At 35.7% G+C, this 14840-nt stretch overlaps 2 protein-coding genes across 11 annotated transcripts in view; one reads left to right on the forward strand and one right to left on the reverse strand.

Moving 5' to 3' along the window:
• The window catches only part of LOC143712938 (uncharacterized), a 38305-nt gene that overhangs the window by 22533 nt on the left and 932 nt on the right, over positions 1-14840 (reverse strand). The window lies entirely within an intron of this gene.
• ptprdb (protein tyrosine phosphatase receptor type Db) overlaps positions 3586-14840 on the forward strand; it is a 100158-nt gene continuing 88903 nt past the window's right edge. For 8 of the 10 annotated variants that reach the window (XM_077204802.1, XM_077204807.1, XM_077204808.1 and 5 more), the window contains exons 1-3: positions 3811-3936; positions 7953-7975; positions 12008-12089. The gene's annotated coding sequence lies outside the window, so the exon portion shown is untranslated. Of the gene's footprint in view, positions 3937-7952; positions 7976-12007; positions 12090-14840 lie in introns of all 10 variants that reach the window. The other 2 variants (XM_077204811.1, XM_077204809.1) reach the window with 2 other exon arrangements.

A 14840-nucleotide genomic window follows, 5' to 3' on the forward strand; every position in this document is an offset into this window, starting at 1 on the left:
CACAGAACTCGTAAAAGAGTAAAATGGCCTACTTCTTCTGGCGAGATTTTGAATACGATGGACACTTTACTATCCCATTCGGCCGCGGGAGAGGATTTATGAATGTCAGTGAAGCGGTGCAACTGGCGCCGTAGGTCACATGATAATGACAATTGATCGTCATTTTTTTAGCGATCGCAAAGTAATTATTTATTCAAAATAAGTGCCTACTCAAAAGAGTATGGGATTTCGGACACAGACATGAAAATTATCCAATAAACAAAACCCAAACAGATGTGACATATCCCCCCTCAATGTCTTTGTGAAGGATGCATGACACAAACCCCTTCCCTATCCTGGAAGAAAACTTGCTTCCTTTTTCTCTGACAAATTTTCCCAACTTGAAGGGCTAGGGAACAGGAAATCACAAGACATGAACATTAACCAATAAACAGGAATTAAGACCCAAACAGACGTGACAAAAAGAGGCTTTCTTTCTTTCAAATGTTTTTGGTTTTCTTTCAAAAACCTAAAAAAATTATAAACAGTATTTTTTTAATGACAAAATATTGTTAATGTCGCATTTCTTTTTATTTTTAGAATAACATTCATGTAAAAATAAGTTTGTATTGATTTAAAAAAAGATCATGTGAATTTAAAGGGGTAAAATGGATTTTATTATGGGTTTTTGTGGGCGCAAAACAATCTGACATTACAAATTTGGTGCATCCTATTGAAAAATGCTCCGACGCCCATCCCCGTATCTGTCTTCTTCTCCAAGATATTCCCATGTGATCTAATGAACAGATGATCAAAGCTGTTTCTGGGACTCTGCTATACGTCTAATGGTCCCTCTACTGTTTTAGCTCGAGAAGGAGGAGAATATGAGACAAAGAAGACAGAGGAACATGAAACTGAGGCTGTGTGCGAGAGAAAAAAGGAAAAAAGAGATTGATAAAGATGTAATGTTGATATAGCGACGATTGGATATAAGACAGGAACAAAATGCAGTGAAAATACCCAGTGCATTGAGCAGTGTGTGTGTGGCCTGGTAAACCCTACATTATGGGGACAAAATGTCCGCATAAATATGGCAATATCCGAAATCCTTGTCCTTGTGGGGACATTTTGTGGTCCCCATGAGGAAAACAGCTTATAAATCACAAAGTGATGTTTCTTGAAAATGTAAAAATGCTGAAAGTTTTCTGTGATGGATAGGTTTAGGGTTAGTGTAGGGGGATAGAATATACAGTTTGTACAGGATCAAAATCATTATGATTATTGAAAGTCACTTGCGCGCGTGCGTGCGTGCGCTAGTGTGTGTGTGTGTGTGTGTGTGTGTGTGTGTGTGAGCGTTAGTGTTCAGACCCTAATTAATCTCTGCACTGTCTCTCTGGAGGGCGAACACATTAAACACCCAAGATGGGTTGAATTTTTTTAATGATCAATAGTGGATCCCATAATTCATATTTCATTGTTTTTAATTGTGTACATAGCTGAGGCTGCTTTATAGGATTAATTGATACATATTGTATTGTTATTTAGAGAATTATAAACAATAGACATTTAATACATTCTAAAACATCTGTTTAGGAGATCCGCATTGTAACCGTGTTTAATGTGTCCAACATGCTTTATAATGAAGCTTGATTATTTCTTCATTTTCAGTGGTGTGTGTATGCGTGTGCGATAAACAGTGGCTCCTGTGTTTGTTATCTGGCAGTGATTCTTATTAGAAATGTGAGACAGTCTTTCACTGAAAGATCCAGCACCTGCAGTCTCAGCTGTATGGTGATGAGACACACACACAACCACACATACTCACACATAAGCTCTCTCTCACACATGTACACAATCAACACACATTCTCCTTCCTCACATGCATTGTCTCCTTATCTCACACTCAGACAAAGCGAGACAAGAAGTGAGAAGAAAGGTGTTTCTTCTTAATTAGGCTTGCATACACAATCTTATATTTTGTCTATTTCGAATGCTCTTTACTTTTGAGTGTCTTTAATACATTCCTTGACATAGTGGCCTACACACACACACACACACACACACACACACACACACACACACACACACACACACACACACACACACACACACACACACACACACACACACACACACACACAGAAACACACACACACACACACACACACACACACACACACACACACACACACACACACACACACACACACACACACACACACACACACACACACACACACACACACACACACACACACACTATCCCAGGGGATTGATTCAATGAGAGTTATGGCTGTGCTTCTTTGACCTCTCATCTATTAGAGCAAGGTGCTGAGTTGCAAGTGTGTACAATATATGTGTTTTTCGGACTTTAATAAAGGTGTAGACTCGACCTCTGAGTGTGAAGTCAAAGGAGCTAAAGGGATAGCCCACCCAAAAATGTCATTCCAAATCTGTATTTTCTTTTGTTTTTTGTCCATATAAAAAATGAATGGCTAACTTTGCAGATATTCATAAACAGCTATAGGCCTATGTACAGCTAATATCTGAAAAAGCATAATAGGGACACTTTAAATATTATTTAAAATATATTCCTTTGTGTTCCACAGAAGAAAGAAAGGTTTAGAACGACATGTGGGTGAGTAAATTATGACAGAATGTTTATTTTTATACATTTTATTTATGTGAATCCAAACACATTTTCAACAATAATTGTTTTTACTCTTGCCATCATTCACAGGTTTTTGCATGTTCTCCTTCCCTTTCATTTATTAAATATTTCAGCTCATTTGATAACGCTTCCAGCTTCTAATAAAAGTGTACAGTACTCACAGCTCCCTTTATGTAATATATCATATTTTAACTATTATTATATTTCCATTCCACAGATTTCCCCCCAAAATCTGTGCAGAAAATGTGAGAAAAAAACAGGTAAGGATTCTGTCTGGGCCTGCTCATTATTCACCTTCTCTCATCATCTGTTTCTTATATACTCAAGATATAAAACAAGAGATGAAGATAGGATGAAGGCTGGTATTAGGTCATATAGTGTGGTTTACATGTTGTGTAAATGACTGTTTGATGTGTTTGTGTGTGTTTTCCTTACACAGCCCCCATAAGCACAGGAAGCACTGGGTGGGCTATACGACCTAGTTTTTATTTTCACACAAACACATCCACACTCAAAATATCATACATCGGCACAGTGATGCTCATGGAATATACTTGAATATGTATGCTGCTATAAAGCATTGTGTTGTGTTGTTTTTGAGCTCACACTCAATCTAATGAAGCCATGGGATGTCCTGGAATAGATGCACTATGTGTGTGTGTCTGTTTGTGTGTGTGTGTGTGTGTGTGTGTGTGTTGTCTTTTGATGAGTTAATGAATGATGATGAGATTTCTATTGCTCTGAGCTGAGCTCCCCTTTGGGCTTGTATTAACATGAAGTTGTTAATTCGGCCCTCTTTTCTTTGTTACATCTCCCACACAAAAAGAAGTGGATTTCCTGCTAAAATGCAGTTTAAATGTAATTGAAATTTTGTCTGCAAAAAAATCTATTCTAAATCGTCACCCCCCTTTACGCGCGCGCGCACGCACGCGTGTATGTGTGTGTATGGGCTGCATCCTGCATATCTTTGTTCGTGTCTTCATCAGATATGCGTTGAGAATCAACTTGCGCTTCGACTCTTCTGCCTTTGCGCGACCCCGAAGTCCACCTGAGAGTCTGGAGAGTATTTTTAAAAGCAGGGTGCGAGCGCGTCGCTTGAAGCTCAGCACTTCAAAAGCTTCTAAAGCTATTCTTGGGCTGTGCGCGTGGACTCGGGTTTTTGAGAACCGTGCAGATTGCACTCGTCTTTTGTCGGAGTTAGCGGATCTTGGACTCTCACTTGGGCGGATAGAGAGACTGATCTCCACCGGAATCTCCTCGCACCGCGACTGTACCTGGAGAATCCGGTAAGAGCTCGCGCAGCTTCAAGATGTTGCGAGGTCGTCCGGTCCTTTGGTCAAGTGTGTGTGTGTGTGTGTGTGTGTGTGTAGGTGTGTATGTGTGAGAGCTGTGATATTCGTTGAAAGATAAACTATTGTTAGGCAGTCAGTTCAGAAAAAAATGTCCAGGATGTGCTTTCACAGAACATGTCGTTATTCAGCCACAATGTGCAGAACGCTCTTAAATGGAATTATTTATTCGATTTGGACGGGCTGTCGAACATTTTAGGACAGGATGAACTCATTAAAAGTCTTGAAGTTTTGTTGGTTTTCAAACTTGCACTGACTGCGGACTATTACATACAAACCACACTGTAAAAATGTCCGTGATGTTAACTGGAGTAATGCCAAAGTGCTTCAGCAAAACTGTAAGTTACATTAGCATATAGGCCTACTGTACAAAATGCATTACATTTTAAAATACAATACATGTAAAGGCCTGCATGTAATACATTTTACATTAAAAGTAAAAAATAAATAAATAAATAAATATCCTAAAATTGAGTGAATTGATAAATTATAATTTTCGCATTAAATGTTGTATTTAACAATAAAGCTAAAAGGTCTACGTTATGGATTATTATTTGTTAAAATAATATTATTTATTTTAAGTAGGCTATGGATCCCAATCACCTCATAAATACTTGAAGTGGAATTCCCAGAATTCACATAATATCAATTTTAAGTTAGATTCACAATGGGGTGCTTTAAGGTAAGCTATATTTTATGTTTTTTGTTAATGTTTATATGGTTATTTTAGTCATATTTGTTACACGTGGTGTTTCTGTGGTGTAGCACACTCACCAAAGAGCCCAATTAAACTTATCTCTGGGTAATCATGTGACAATTATGTCATTGTACAGAAAATGATCACGTTTTACAGAAACAAATAGATTTAATACTGAAATGTATTATACTAATATTATACAGTTTAATGATATATACATTCACTAAAATGCATCTTGTGACACAACTGTCACTGTATTTTTACAGTTAGGCTCTTTACAATTAAGTCCCCTCCCCCTAAATGTAAAGAATGAATAAAAATGTGGTGTGATTATTTTTGCTTACATTGTCTGTATTTTGCAGTCTATACTTTTAAATGACATTAAATAATGTTTACATATTTGCCTGTGAATATGAATGCTCTTGAGAAGAGGTCACTTTATTCTAGAGATTCTCTGATAGACAAGATTCTTGCATAAGCAGTTTTTTTTATTTCTATTCAGTCCTGTCATATTTTGACACCCTCACAAGACTTTATAAAGTGCTGACTTCTTCCCGCTGCTCTAATGTGTACTGAAGAGACAGCCCAGTTTGAATATCCACGTCCTCCCTTCTATAACTCAGACTCATGACCATATTATTTAAAAAGTAAGAATAAAATCAAATGGAAAACATCATTGTCTTAGAATAGAAGCTCTATAGGCGCTTTTCCTCCTATTTTAGCGCCTTTAGATTTAGGCGAAGTGAAAATGAGAGAGAGCTAGAAATGAGCTGTTTCTCCCTCGTGCTGTGAGGATGACTTAGTGTCTCTCACCTTCATCCTGACACCTCATCTATTATCATTAGGCACACAGTCAAACAACTCTCTCAAGATGTGGGTGTGAAAGTGTGTGTACGAATGTGTGGGAGTAGATGAGTGTGAAAAAAAAGAGAGAAACAGAAAAGGAACTTCAAATCTTCTCTTTGTGAGTTCATGATTGACAGGCCTGGGTCACAGTCTTGACCTGCTCAATTTTCACTCAAACATACATACTCGACTATTTGGTGGTCAGTGGATTTACTTGATGTGACCCTTGACCTGTCAAGGCAGTTGATCCCGAAATTATTTTACATACCCGTAGCAGTTCTGCATGGGGATAGAGAGACATTGGACCAGTTGTTCCCGACCTTTTTTTTTGTCTTAAGTAAGACACCGAGCACTGTAAATAGAGCACAGTAAAGCACTGGGCAGAAAATGTATCCTTTAAAGAAAGGATTTGGGGGATTTATTCTCTTGACATCTGGCAACCCCAAGCAGGAAAGGCAGTGGAGGCTTGTTGCCAATGCAAGACAAAGGAAATGTCTTAATAGATTACAAATAATCAGAAGGACAAATATCATGACGATTATTTTTAAGTAATCGAGAGAAGCATAAATAGTTATCACGATTTACTGTAAACACGATACAGCCCTAAGTTGTGCTGTTTAATATTTTTGCGAAAGCGTGATAATGTTTATTTTGGAATTCTTGAATGAATACAAAAGCAGAAAAAAAACGGCATTTATTTGAAATGGAAATTTTAACAATGTAAATATCTTTATTGTCATTTTTGATTAATTTAATATGACGGGTGGAAACCTCAAATGTCCAAAACCGCTATTTTTCAGGAAATGGAAAAAAGTCACTGTTTTTTTTAAAATAATTAAACATTGTGTAGTCAAAGTTAATACTGTGGCTTTATTTGGTCAGACACTTGCATGTGTCATTATACAATTAACATTACTAAAATCAAGCTCAAATGGAGAATAGCTAGCCAATGTGTTTTGTCCGCCATTTGAATGGTCCAACCTAAGGCAGGAAGGGCATCGCATTACATTGTCATCAACTTACAGGTTATAAAGTTTATTGTAATTTGCCCAAAATCTCATGTAATAACAAGCCGAGACGGTCCAAACTGCATGCGGTATAAGAGTGGTGCAGGTACGACGTCACACGGGCTAGCATCACAGGTTCCCTCGACAAAAACCCAATAGGTTTTTAGAATTTTATTTAACCAATAGGATACTTACATCCTTACATCCTCATCCATCAAGATAATTTTTTACAGATGAACACAACTTTTATGAATTTTGAAGCCTAATTGCAGTCGCCAGAAGTAAAAAGCTAAATGTAGGCTATAAACGAACTACACCACGGTCCCATGAATTCAACGTCTCCACCAATAAGCTTCCGTCAACTCTTTCAGTTTTTATTTAAAAACATTTTCCCAGAACGAGTTAGAATAGTTTATAGAGTTAACAATTATTAGCATAATGAAGCTGTGATAGCGAATTGAGTTAACCTGTGTTCAGCATGATGACGTTTAATCTCTTCGACAGCCTCTGTAGTCCAATTTAGCCTCTTGTTAGTAACCGCCTTTTTCAAGACACGTAACAGCTTCAAAAAATCTGACGTAATACTGATGTATTTTATGCTGTGTTCACCACAGACCTTATTTCAGCCATTTAATCAAAACCCCATTCAAAAAACCCATTGACTTCGGGACGATGAACCAGACGTGCTAAAATGCTAACTCGCTAACTCGCTTTAGCCTACAAAGTGATGTCATACACACGTCACACTCTATAGAGGCGGGTGAAGTTATGAGGTTTGATCGACAGTTTGAGAATCCAACGAAGATATGAAGTTCACTCACAAGCTCTTTTTAATACGTTTAATTGGTTAAATATTTGCACAAACCCATAAACAGATGTAAAGGGTGACCGATACTAATGATTTATGAAAAAAAAAAAAAGCGAAATACGGAGATACGAGCTTTCTGCCGGATATTTAAAATTTAGTTAATTTAGATAGTAATTATCATAAATAATTTTACCATTAGATTGAAATTATGTCACAAATTAACCAAACTGATACACGATTTTTTTTTTTAAACAACTGAAAATTTTATCTGCAAAAATTGTTTAACATTATTTTAACAATTTGATTGCCCTAATATATTTTATTTCAAAGTCGTGATTCCTGTTTTAACAGGTTTAAAAAAGCAAAAGCAAAATCTTTCCAAGTATCCTCTTGGGTATTTGTGACCCTGGTTGGGAATCACTACGTTACATCAACTTTGACAGAGCATCTGATATTGCCACAGTTCATGGAGACTGCATTTTTGATCTTTTGTCTGGAAAACAGTTGCATGATAATGAAGTGTTGGTGTAATGCTGTCATTTTGGATGACTGTATTCAGCTAACTCGCTTTTCTCTCTTTCTCTCTCTCTTCCAGATTGACTCAAATAGAACACAGAGGTAAGAGATCTTCACGTTGTTGTTTTTTTACAGCTTGAAAAACTAACAAGCAGGGTGACTGAGTGGGAATGAGCGGTGAAATGTGGCACGACAAAGATCAATCTTTACATTTCTTAAACCAGAAACTGTTTTAATTACAAGATATTTGAACAGTCACGAATGGAATCAGCGCAGAACTCCACAGAATTGGAACACCCCTCTGCACTTATGCCACTTCTTGTGTGTTTGTTTAGGAAATACTTTGCATAATTTGAAAATGCTTTCAGCTATCACTGAAGACGTAGTACTATCAGCTCCATTTAACACATTTTACTATTTAAATCCACTAAAATCAGCACAGAAAATGCAAAAAAGTAAGTAGATTCCTTCTGGGCCTGGCATGAAAATGATGGTATTCAGTTCAGTTATTTCATCTACAGTACTTGTATTCTGTAAATATGAAGAATGCCTATCCATGTAGCCAGTAGATAAGGCTTGTCTTGTCTCATATTCAATGCTCTAACACTGTTTAGACATTTTAATGTGCCTTTCTGTACAAGGCCATGCTGGAAGGCGCTGATGTCCACTGAGATCAATAAAACCTCCATTCAGTGAGGGGTTGAAATGTCTTTTTCTCACTAAACCCTTTTTGTCTTTCTCTCTCTCTCTCTCTCTCTCTCTCTCACTCTATCTCTCTCTCTCACACACACACACACACACACACACACACACACACACACACACACACACACACACACACACACACACACACACACACACACACACACACACACACACACACACACACAAAGAGCTGACTGTTCAGTCACATCTTCAGTCTGCTGTCTCACTCACGAACGCACATTTTGCATATTAGACCCTACGGATCATGTATTGTATAAACATATTATGTAATTAAATATCCAATGCTGAATTTATGTTCCCAGCATTTCTCAGGTAATATTTACTACCTGTTCACAATCAATATTGTGATCAATGAATGAAAGTGAACAGCACAACCTAGTGGCCACATGTTCTTACTGCTTTCACACCTTTCTTCACTTAAAACCAAAAATACACCCAATCTGTCATAGTAATCTCACACAAGAGCATGATCTCTCTCATTGGTGTCCTATCCAGATGTTTGCAAGTACAGTATGAAGTGGGGTCCATAATTCTGAGACTGTCAGTACATAATGACATATTTTCGGCATTATTTCCAGGTCACTAATCGAATGTAAACCGATTTTGTAGCAAAGGTCAGATGTTCTTGCTTCCATTGAAGCACATGAAATGCTCAATGGAATTTTCTCAAATCATGCTGCAAGCACGCTGGAAGCTTTTGTCAGCTCTAATAATTCTAAATTACATGCCGATTTTATAGAGAAAAAATGCCAAACAGAAGCATTTTCACTTGAACATTTGGGTTCCAATATACAAAAATAATTTTCTTCCACAGTATTTTTTTCTTGCTTTCCAGTTCAAATGTCTAAACATTCTTAAATCAAGATACACTTACTTGAGAAGCAAAATAACTTAAAATATTAGTTTAAGCTTAAAAAAATAACAAATATCTGCAGACGGGGTCAGAAAAATAAACTTAATTCAAAGGGAAAAGAAGATTATTTTCCGACCCCATTGGCAGATTATTGTTCTTGTTTTAAGCTTAAACTCCCTAATTTTGATGTTTTTTTTTAATATAGTAATTTTGCTTCTCAATTAAATATATCTTGATTTAAAATGTTTAGACATTTGTAATGGAAAACAGGACAATATATATATATATATATATATATATATATATATATATATATATATATATATATATATATATATATATATATATATATATATATATATATATATATATAGGGTGAATTGACCTAATGTGGGACACTGCCTAATGTGGGACACCTAGTCTAGTGTTTGTAGGTCCCCCATAAATACATGAATGACAGTGAAACTATGGGTTAGACAAAGCTGTGGTGTCATGTGATCAAAATCACATGACCTCTCAAATGTCCAATCATATTTGAGGGTGGAGCAATCATCAGACAGGAGACACCTTATGTGAAAACCATATGAAGGTTAATGACATAGAGTTTTAACAAATTTGATGTTAAGGAGTTAAATAGATTTTAAACAAAGCAATCCTGCTACTTTTTAGCCTAATATGCTTATGAAATGTTTTTCCATCAAAAAATAGTGTAACTTTATGTGTATAAACTATATATTTTATATTTTTATCAAATTTCCTATTGTCCCACTTTAGGAAATGTGGTTTCCAAATCCGGGACAGCATGATCAGCCTAATGTGGGACAGTACTTCAATGAGTCAAAAGTGTGTGGTGGTGGGGCATGGTTTAATTTTTGTTGTTGTTTTAATTTTAATACAAATATTAATAATGTTTATATTAGACAAATCTTAACTAAAGAAAAAAATGTTTCACCTAAGGCATTGATGAAATGGAAACAGGATTTTCCATGACCTTTTTTCAGATTGTGTGGTCAGATATGAATAAATGTGTAATTCATAATAAATAAGTCAAAGAAACTCACTTTAAAATAATAAATAGATATTATCCATGTAATTATTTTATCAGTAAGTTTAAAGAAGTTTCTCCATTATGCTGTTTTTGTAAAGAGGAAACAGAAACAATTGTACATTTATTTTTTAGTTGTAATTATACCAAATTATTTTGGTCCAAAGTTTCTCTGTTTATTTGTTAGGTGTTTTAGAAGTTCATCACTATAACTGATATAATGGTCTTGTTTATGGATTGTGATACTGGTTTACTGGAAATGGATAATATAACTAAAAAATTTGTTATTTTACATGTTTCATCCATTCATAACCAAGACAATTACTAACTAAGATTTAAAAAAGAATCTAAAATAAAATAAGATTATACTATTCTACATGTATCAATGTGATTTTTGGTGTTTTATCATAGATTTTTCAGTGTCCCATATTGGGAACACAACTGTCCCACATTAGGAAGCTGCAGATTTTCTCAGACAACATGCAATAAGAGCACTAATATGTATATAATTTCTCTTATGAATGGGTTATCTGAATTTTCTCTTTTGATTTGATTAGGACACATACTGGGAGTTTTAAAAAGGTATTGGGTGTGGATATAATGTTTTGGTTACACATCGCAATATGTCACAGAAGTCTGAAGTGCAAAAAATGTCCCACATAAGGGCAATTCACCCTATATATTTTGCAGTGTACCATATGCACAAACACGTTAAAAATACAGATACACTATTGTTCAAACATTTGGGGTCAGAAAGATTTTTTTGTGTTTTTTAAAAAAGTCTCTTATGCTCACCAAGGCTACATTTATTTGTAGTAATAAATAATTAAATATCATTACAATGCTAAATAATTTTTTTCTATTTTAATATATGTTAAAATATAAATAATATGTTGAACGGCAAAGCTGAATTTTCAGCAGCAATTGTCACCTGTCACATGATCCTTCAAAAACCATTTTATCATGCTGATTTGGTGCTTAAGAAACATTTATTATTTTATTTAAAAAAAAAAAAAATTTAAATGCATGTTTTCAGGATTCAAAAGAACAGCATTTGTTTAAAATAGAAATGTTTTGTATCCTTATAAATGATTTTTTTACTGCCACTTTTGACCAATTTAATGCATTCTTGCTGAATAAAAGTATTAATTTCTTTAAAAAAAAATCTTACTGACTCAAAACTTTTAAATGGTACATATACACTGGATTATATAGGTCCATTTTCTGTCATGCAGAGTATCTTAATACAAAAAGTCTAATAATAGGCAAATTTTCATTCCATCTGGCTAAAGTGCCAAGCTCACAGTAAGATCCTCATATTCTGACAGATGTCTGTTGATCTCAGAGCTTTAATGCTAGAACACCTGTGTCAGCTGTTTCCAATCTAGACTGAAAAAATCATAAAACAGTCAAATCCCAACGTGTGCTTTTAGTGAGTGTGTGGATGTTTGAGAGAGAAGGATTTAAAAGGGCTGCGTGTTGTGTGTTTAATGAGTTTTTCATCTTTCAGGAGAGTCCTGTGGAGTCTGTCCTTCTTTCACCCAGCGAGAGACATCTGAGTTTAGACTCAGTTTAAACTCATTTTAGCTCATGTAAGTTGTTTGCATTCTCACACACACACGCACGCACACACTGGCTCTGTCCAAAACCCAGTGAGCTTATAGCCTTCTAAGTCATAAGCGACGGATTGGAACTCTTTACATAGGTAGCAGCAGCTGACCCGTGACCCGATCTACAAATGTTTTATATATTGTAAGCCTGATGCGGGACTGTCTGGACCGAGAGAGGGCTACTCTCTGTAAAGGTTTTAAGAGTTTACAGATAATTTGCTTACTATAGTGGTTGTGCTCCTTTCACAGGGTCTTTCATTCAAATTGTCTTCTGTCATCAGTTAGGTGCAAACTACCCAGATCTGGGACCCTGATAAATGCAAATTCATATTGTAAATGTCCGTCTCACTTTGGGCGATGTTTTGTCTTGGTCCGAATATTTAAAGAAATGCTTTTGTAGTCAGACTAGCCCATAATGCTGGGTGTCCTCCACACACTCTGCATTATGTATTTTTTTAATGTCAGGTATGCATCTTATACTCATTAATTTTGAGCATTTGATGTTATTGTATTGATTTTCTTTGAATTGATTATGTCACTGGCATGACACATTTACCTGAGTAATAATAAACCGTTACATTTGATTTCAAGATAGACTTACTCTGAAATTATTAACTCTAGATTAGATTGCATCCATTGTTACCGCAAATCTGCGGACAAAAGTCCAGTTTTGAGTGGATCATAGGGCATGCCAACTGAGGTTTCAGTGATCCAGCAAAAATTTGGCACTGGTTCAAGTGAACTTCGACTGTAAAGGCTAATAAAGGGGATTTCTGTTTAGGACAACAACACGTTGCTCGACCAACCTAAATAGGGTAAGCCTTACCTCTGTTTATTGTAAAATTACTCTAGCTATCAGGAAAAAGTAATATTGGTCGGCTTATATCTGTAGTAGTGGTCATGACCTCGAACTAAAGAAACACTTTCTTTATTCAAAGTTTATAAAGATCAATGGGGTTTAAACAAAATACTTTAAGAGAGAGCAAGCATGGGAATGGCCCTCTAAACAGTATAGTCACCTCTGTCCAGAGACCAAGAGTGGCGAGTTTGTGATCATGGGATCCGCGTTAAATGGCCGGCGCGAGACCCTAAGCGACATTGGTATCCAAATGAACAGTACAATAAGAGTTAAATAAAATAATCAAATGTCTAGATAAATAATTATTTAAATGACCAATAACTAATTGCCAATCCAACCTAAATTTGAGGTCTCGATAAAATGGAGTGAGATAAAAGTAAATTGGAATTAATGCCACACTGAAAAGACAGAACGTGCAGTAACCCTTCACCCGCTCTTTCGGAAACAGTTGTTGGGCCGATTGGGCGGGCCTTCAATATTTAAACAGTTTGACATTAGTATTGCTAAGCTAACAACATTGTCCTATGCCCACACAAATAGTAGATAAAATGGTAAATAAAAATTTAAGCTAAAGTATACAAAAAAATAAAAAAATAAATTAGTGTTTGCCGACAATCTGCTATAGCCTATTGGTCGGTTAAAAAGATAACTCTGCCCCGAATCAATCTACAAATTTCTTAATTATAATGATCTGTATAACTATCTTATAAGCTTATTAAAGTATTTTAACACTGATTTAACACTGTTTGGATTTAAATAGGCAAATATTATGGTTTATTATTGCCGTGATTATTATGTTTCCAGCATGTTATATGTTGGGCAATAGTTCTTCTAACCCTAATTGATGAAGTGTGTGGCTTTTCATTTCTTAAACAACCATGTAGGAACACACATCGTCGCCATATTCCATATTCCAGGATGACAAAGCCAAGATTCTTCAGGCTCAAATTAAATGTTGTGATGTCATTTCCATCAAGAGGTGCATCAATTTTTGGTCAAGATCTTGTATAGACAACGCAAGTGTAACGTTTAGGGATCCACAGAAGACGAAGATGCAAGAAACAGAGTTTAATTAACAAAAAAGCCAACATGCTATACAGTGTGCATTATACACAAACAATAACTGACACAGAACAGAGAGGAACTTAAATACACACCAACAGATTAACAGAGCCCAGGTGACAGATGATAATGGGTTGCAGGTTTCGGTAATGGGGAATGGGGTGCAGGTGTGGACCGAGGAGGATGTTGGGAGCTGTAGTGCAGACAGGGATAAACGCTAGACAGTGATGATGACAGTGATGATGACAATGACGAAGACAACTAGGTGGTGAATGTGACAGCAAGAGTCAAGCACTCTTGACTGTAAAGTCTCCTTCAGCACATCCCAAAGACTTTCAATGAATTTAAGGTCTGGACTCAGAGGTGCCAATTCATGTGTGAAAATTATTATTCATGCTCCCTCACAACCATTCTTTCACAATTTGAATCTTGACATTGTCATCCTGGAATATGGTCATGATGCGTTTTCCTATGTGGCTGTTTAAGAAATGGAAAGCTACACGCTCCATCAATTAGTGTTAGAAGAACTGTTGCCAAACATATAACATGCTAGAAACATAATAATCACTGCAATAATGATCCAGTATAGACTCTTAAATATTTGCCTATTTAAATTTAAATAAAAAAATAAAAGAATAAAAATAGTCAGACTGGCAGTGTAATAAGTAAAAAAAAAAAAAAGACAAAAAATAAATGAATACTTTTAATAAGAAAAGATGCATTAAATTGATCAAAAGTGAAAATAAAGACATAATTTAACAAAAGTTTTCTATTTCAAATAAAAAATGTTTATTTGAGGTTTCTACTCATCA

This window comes from Siphateles boraxobius, unplaced genomic scaffold (assembly GCF_051911475.1).
Source record: "Siphateles boraxobius isolate OS27281-9 unplaced genomic scaffold, OSU_SipBor_1 119, whole genome shotgun sequence".
Classification (NCBI taxonomy): domain Eukaryota; kingdom Metazoa; phylum Chordata; class Actinopteri; order Cypriniformes; family Leuciscidae; genus Siphateles; species Siphateles boraxobius.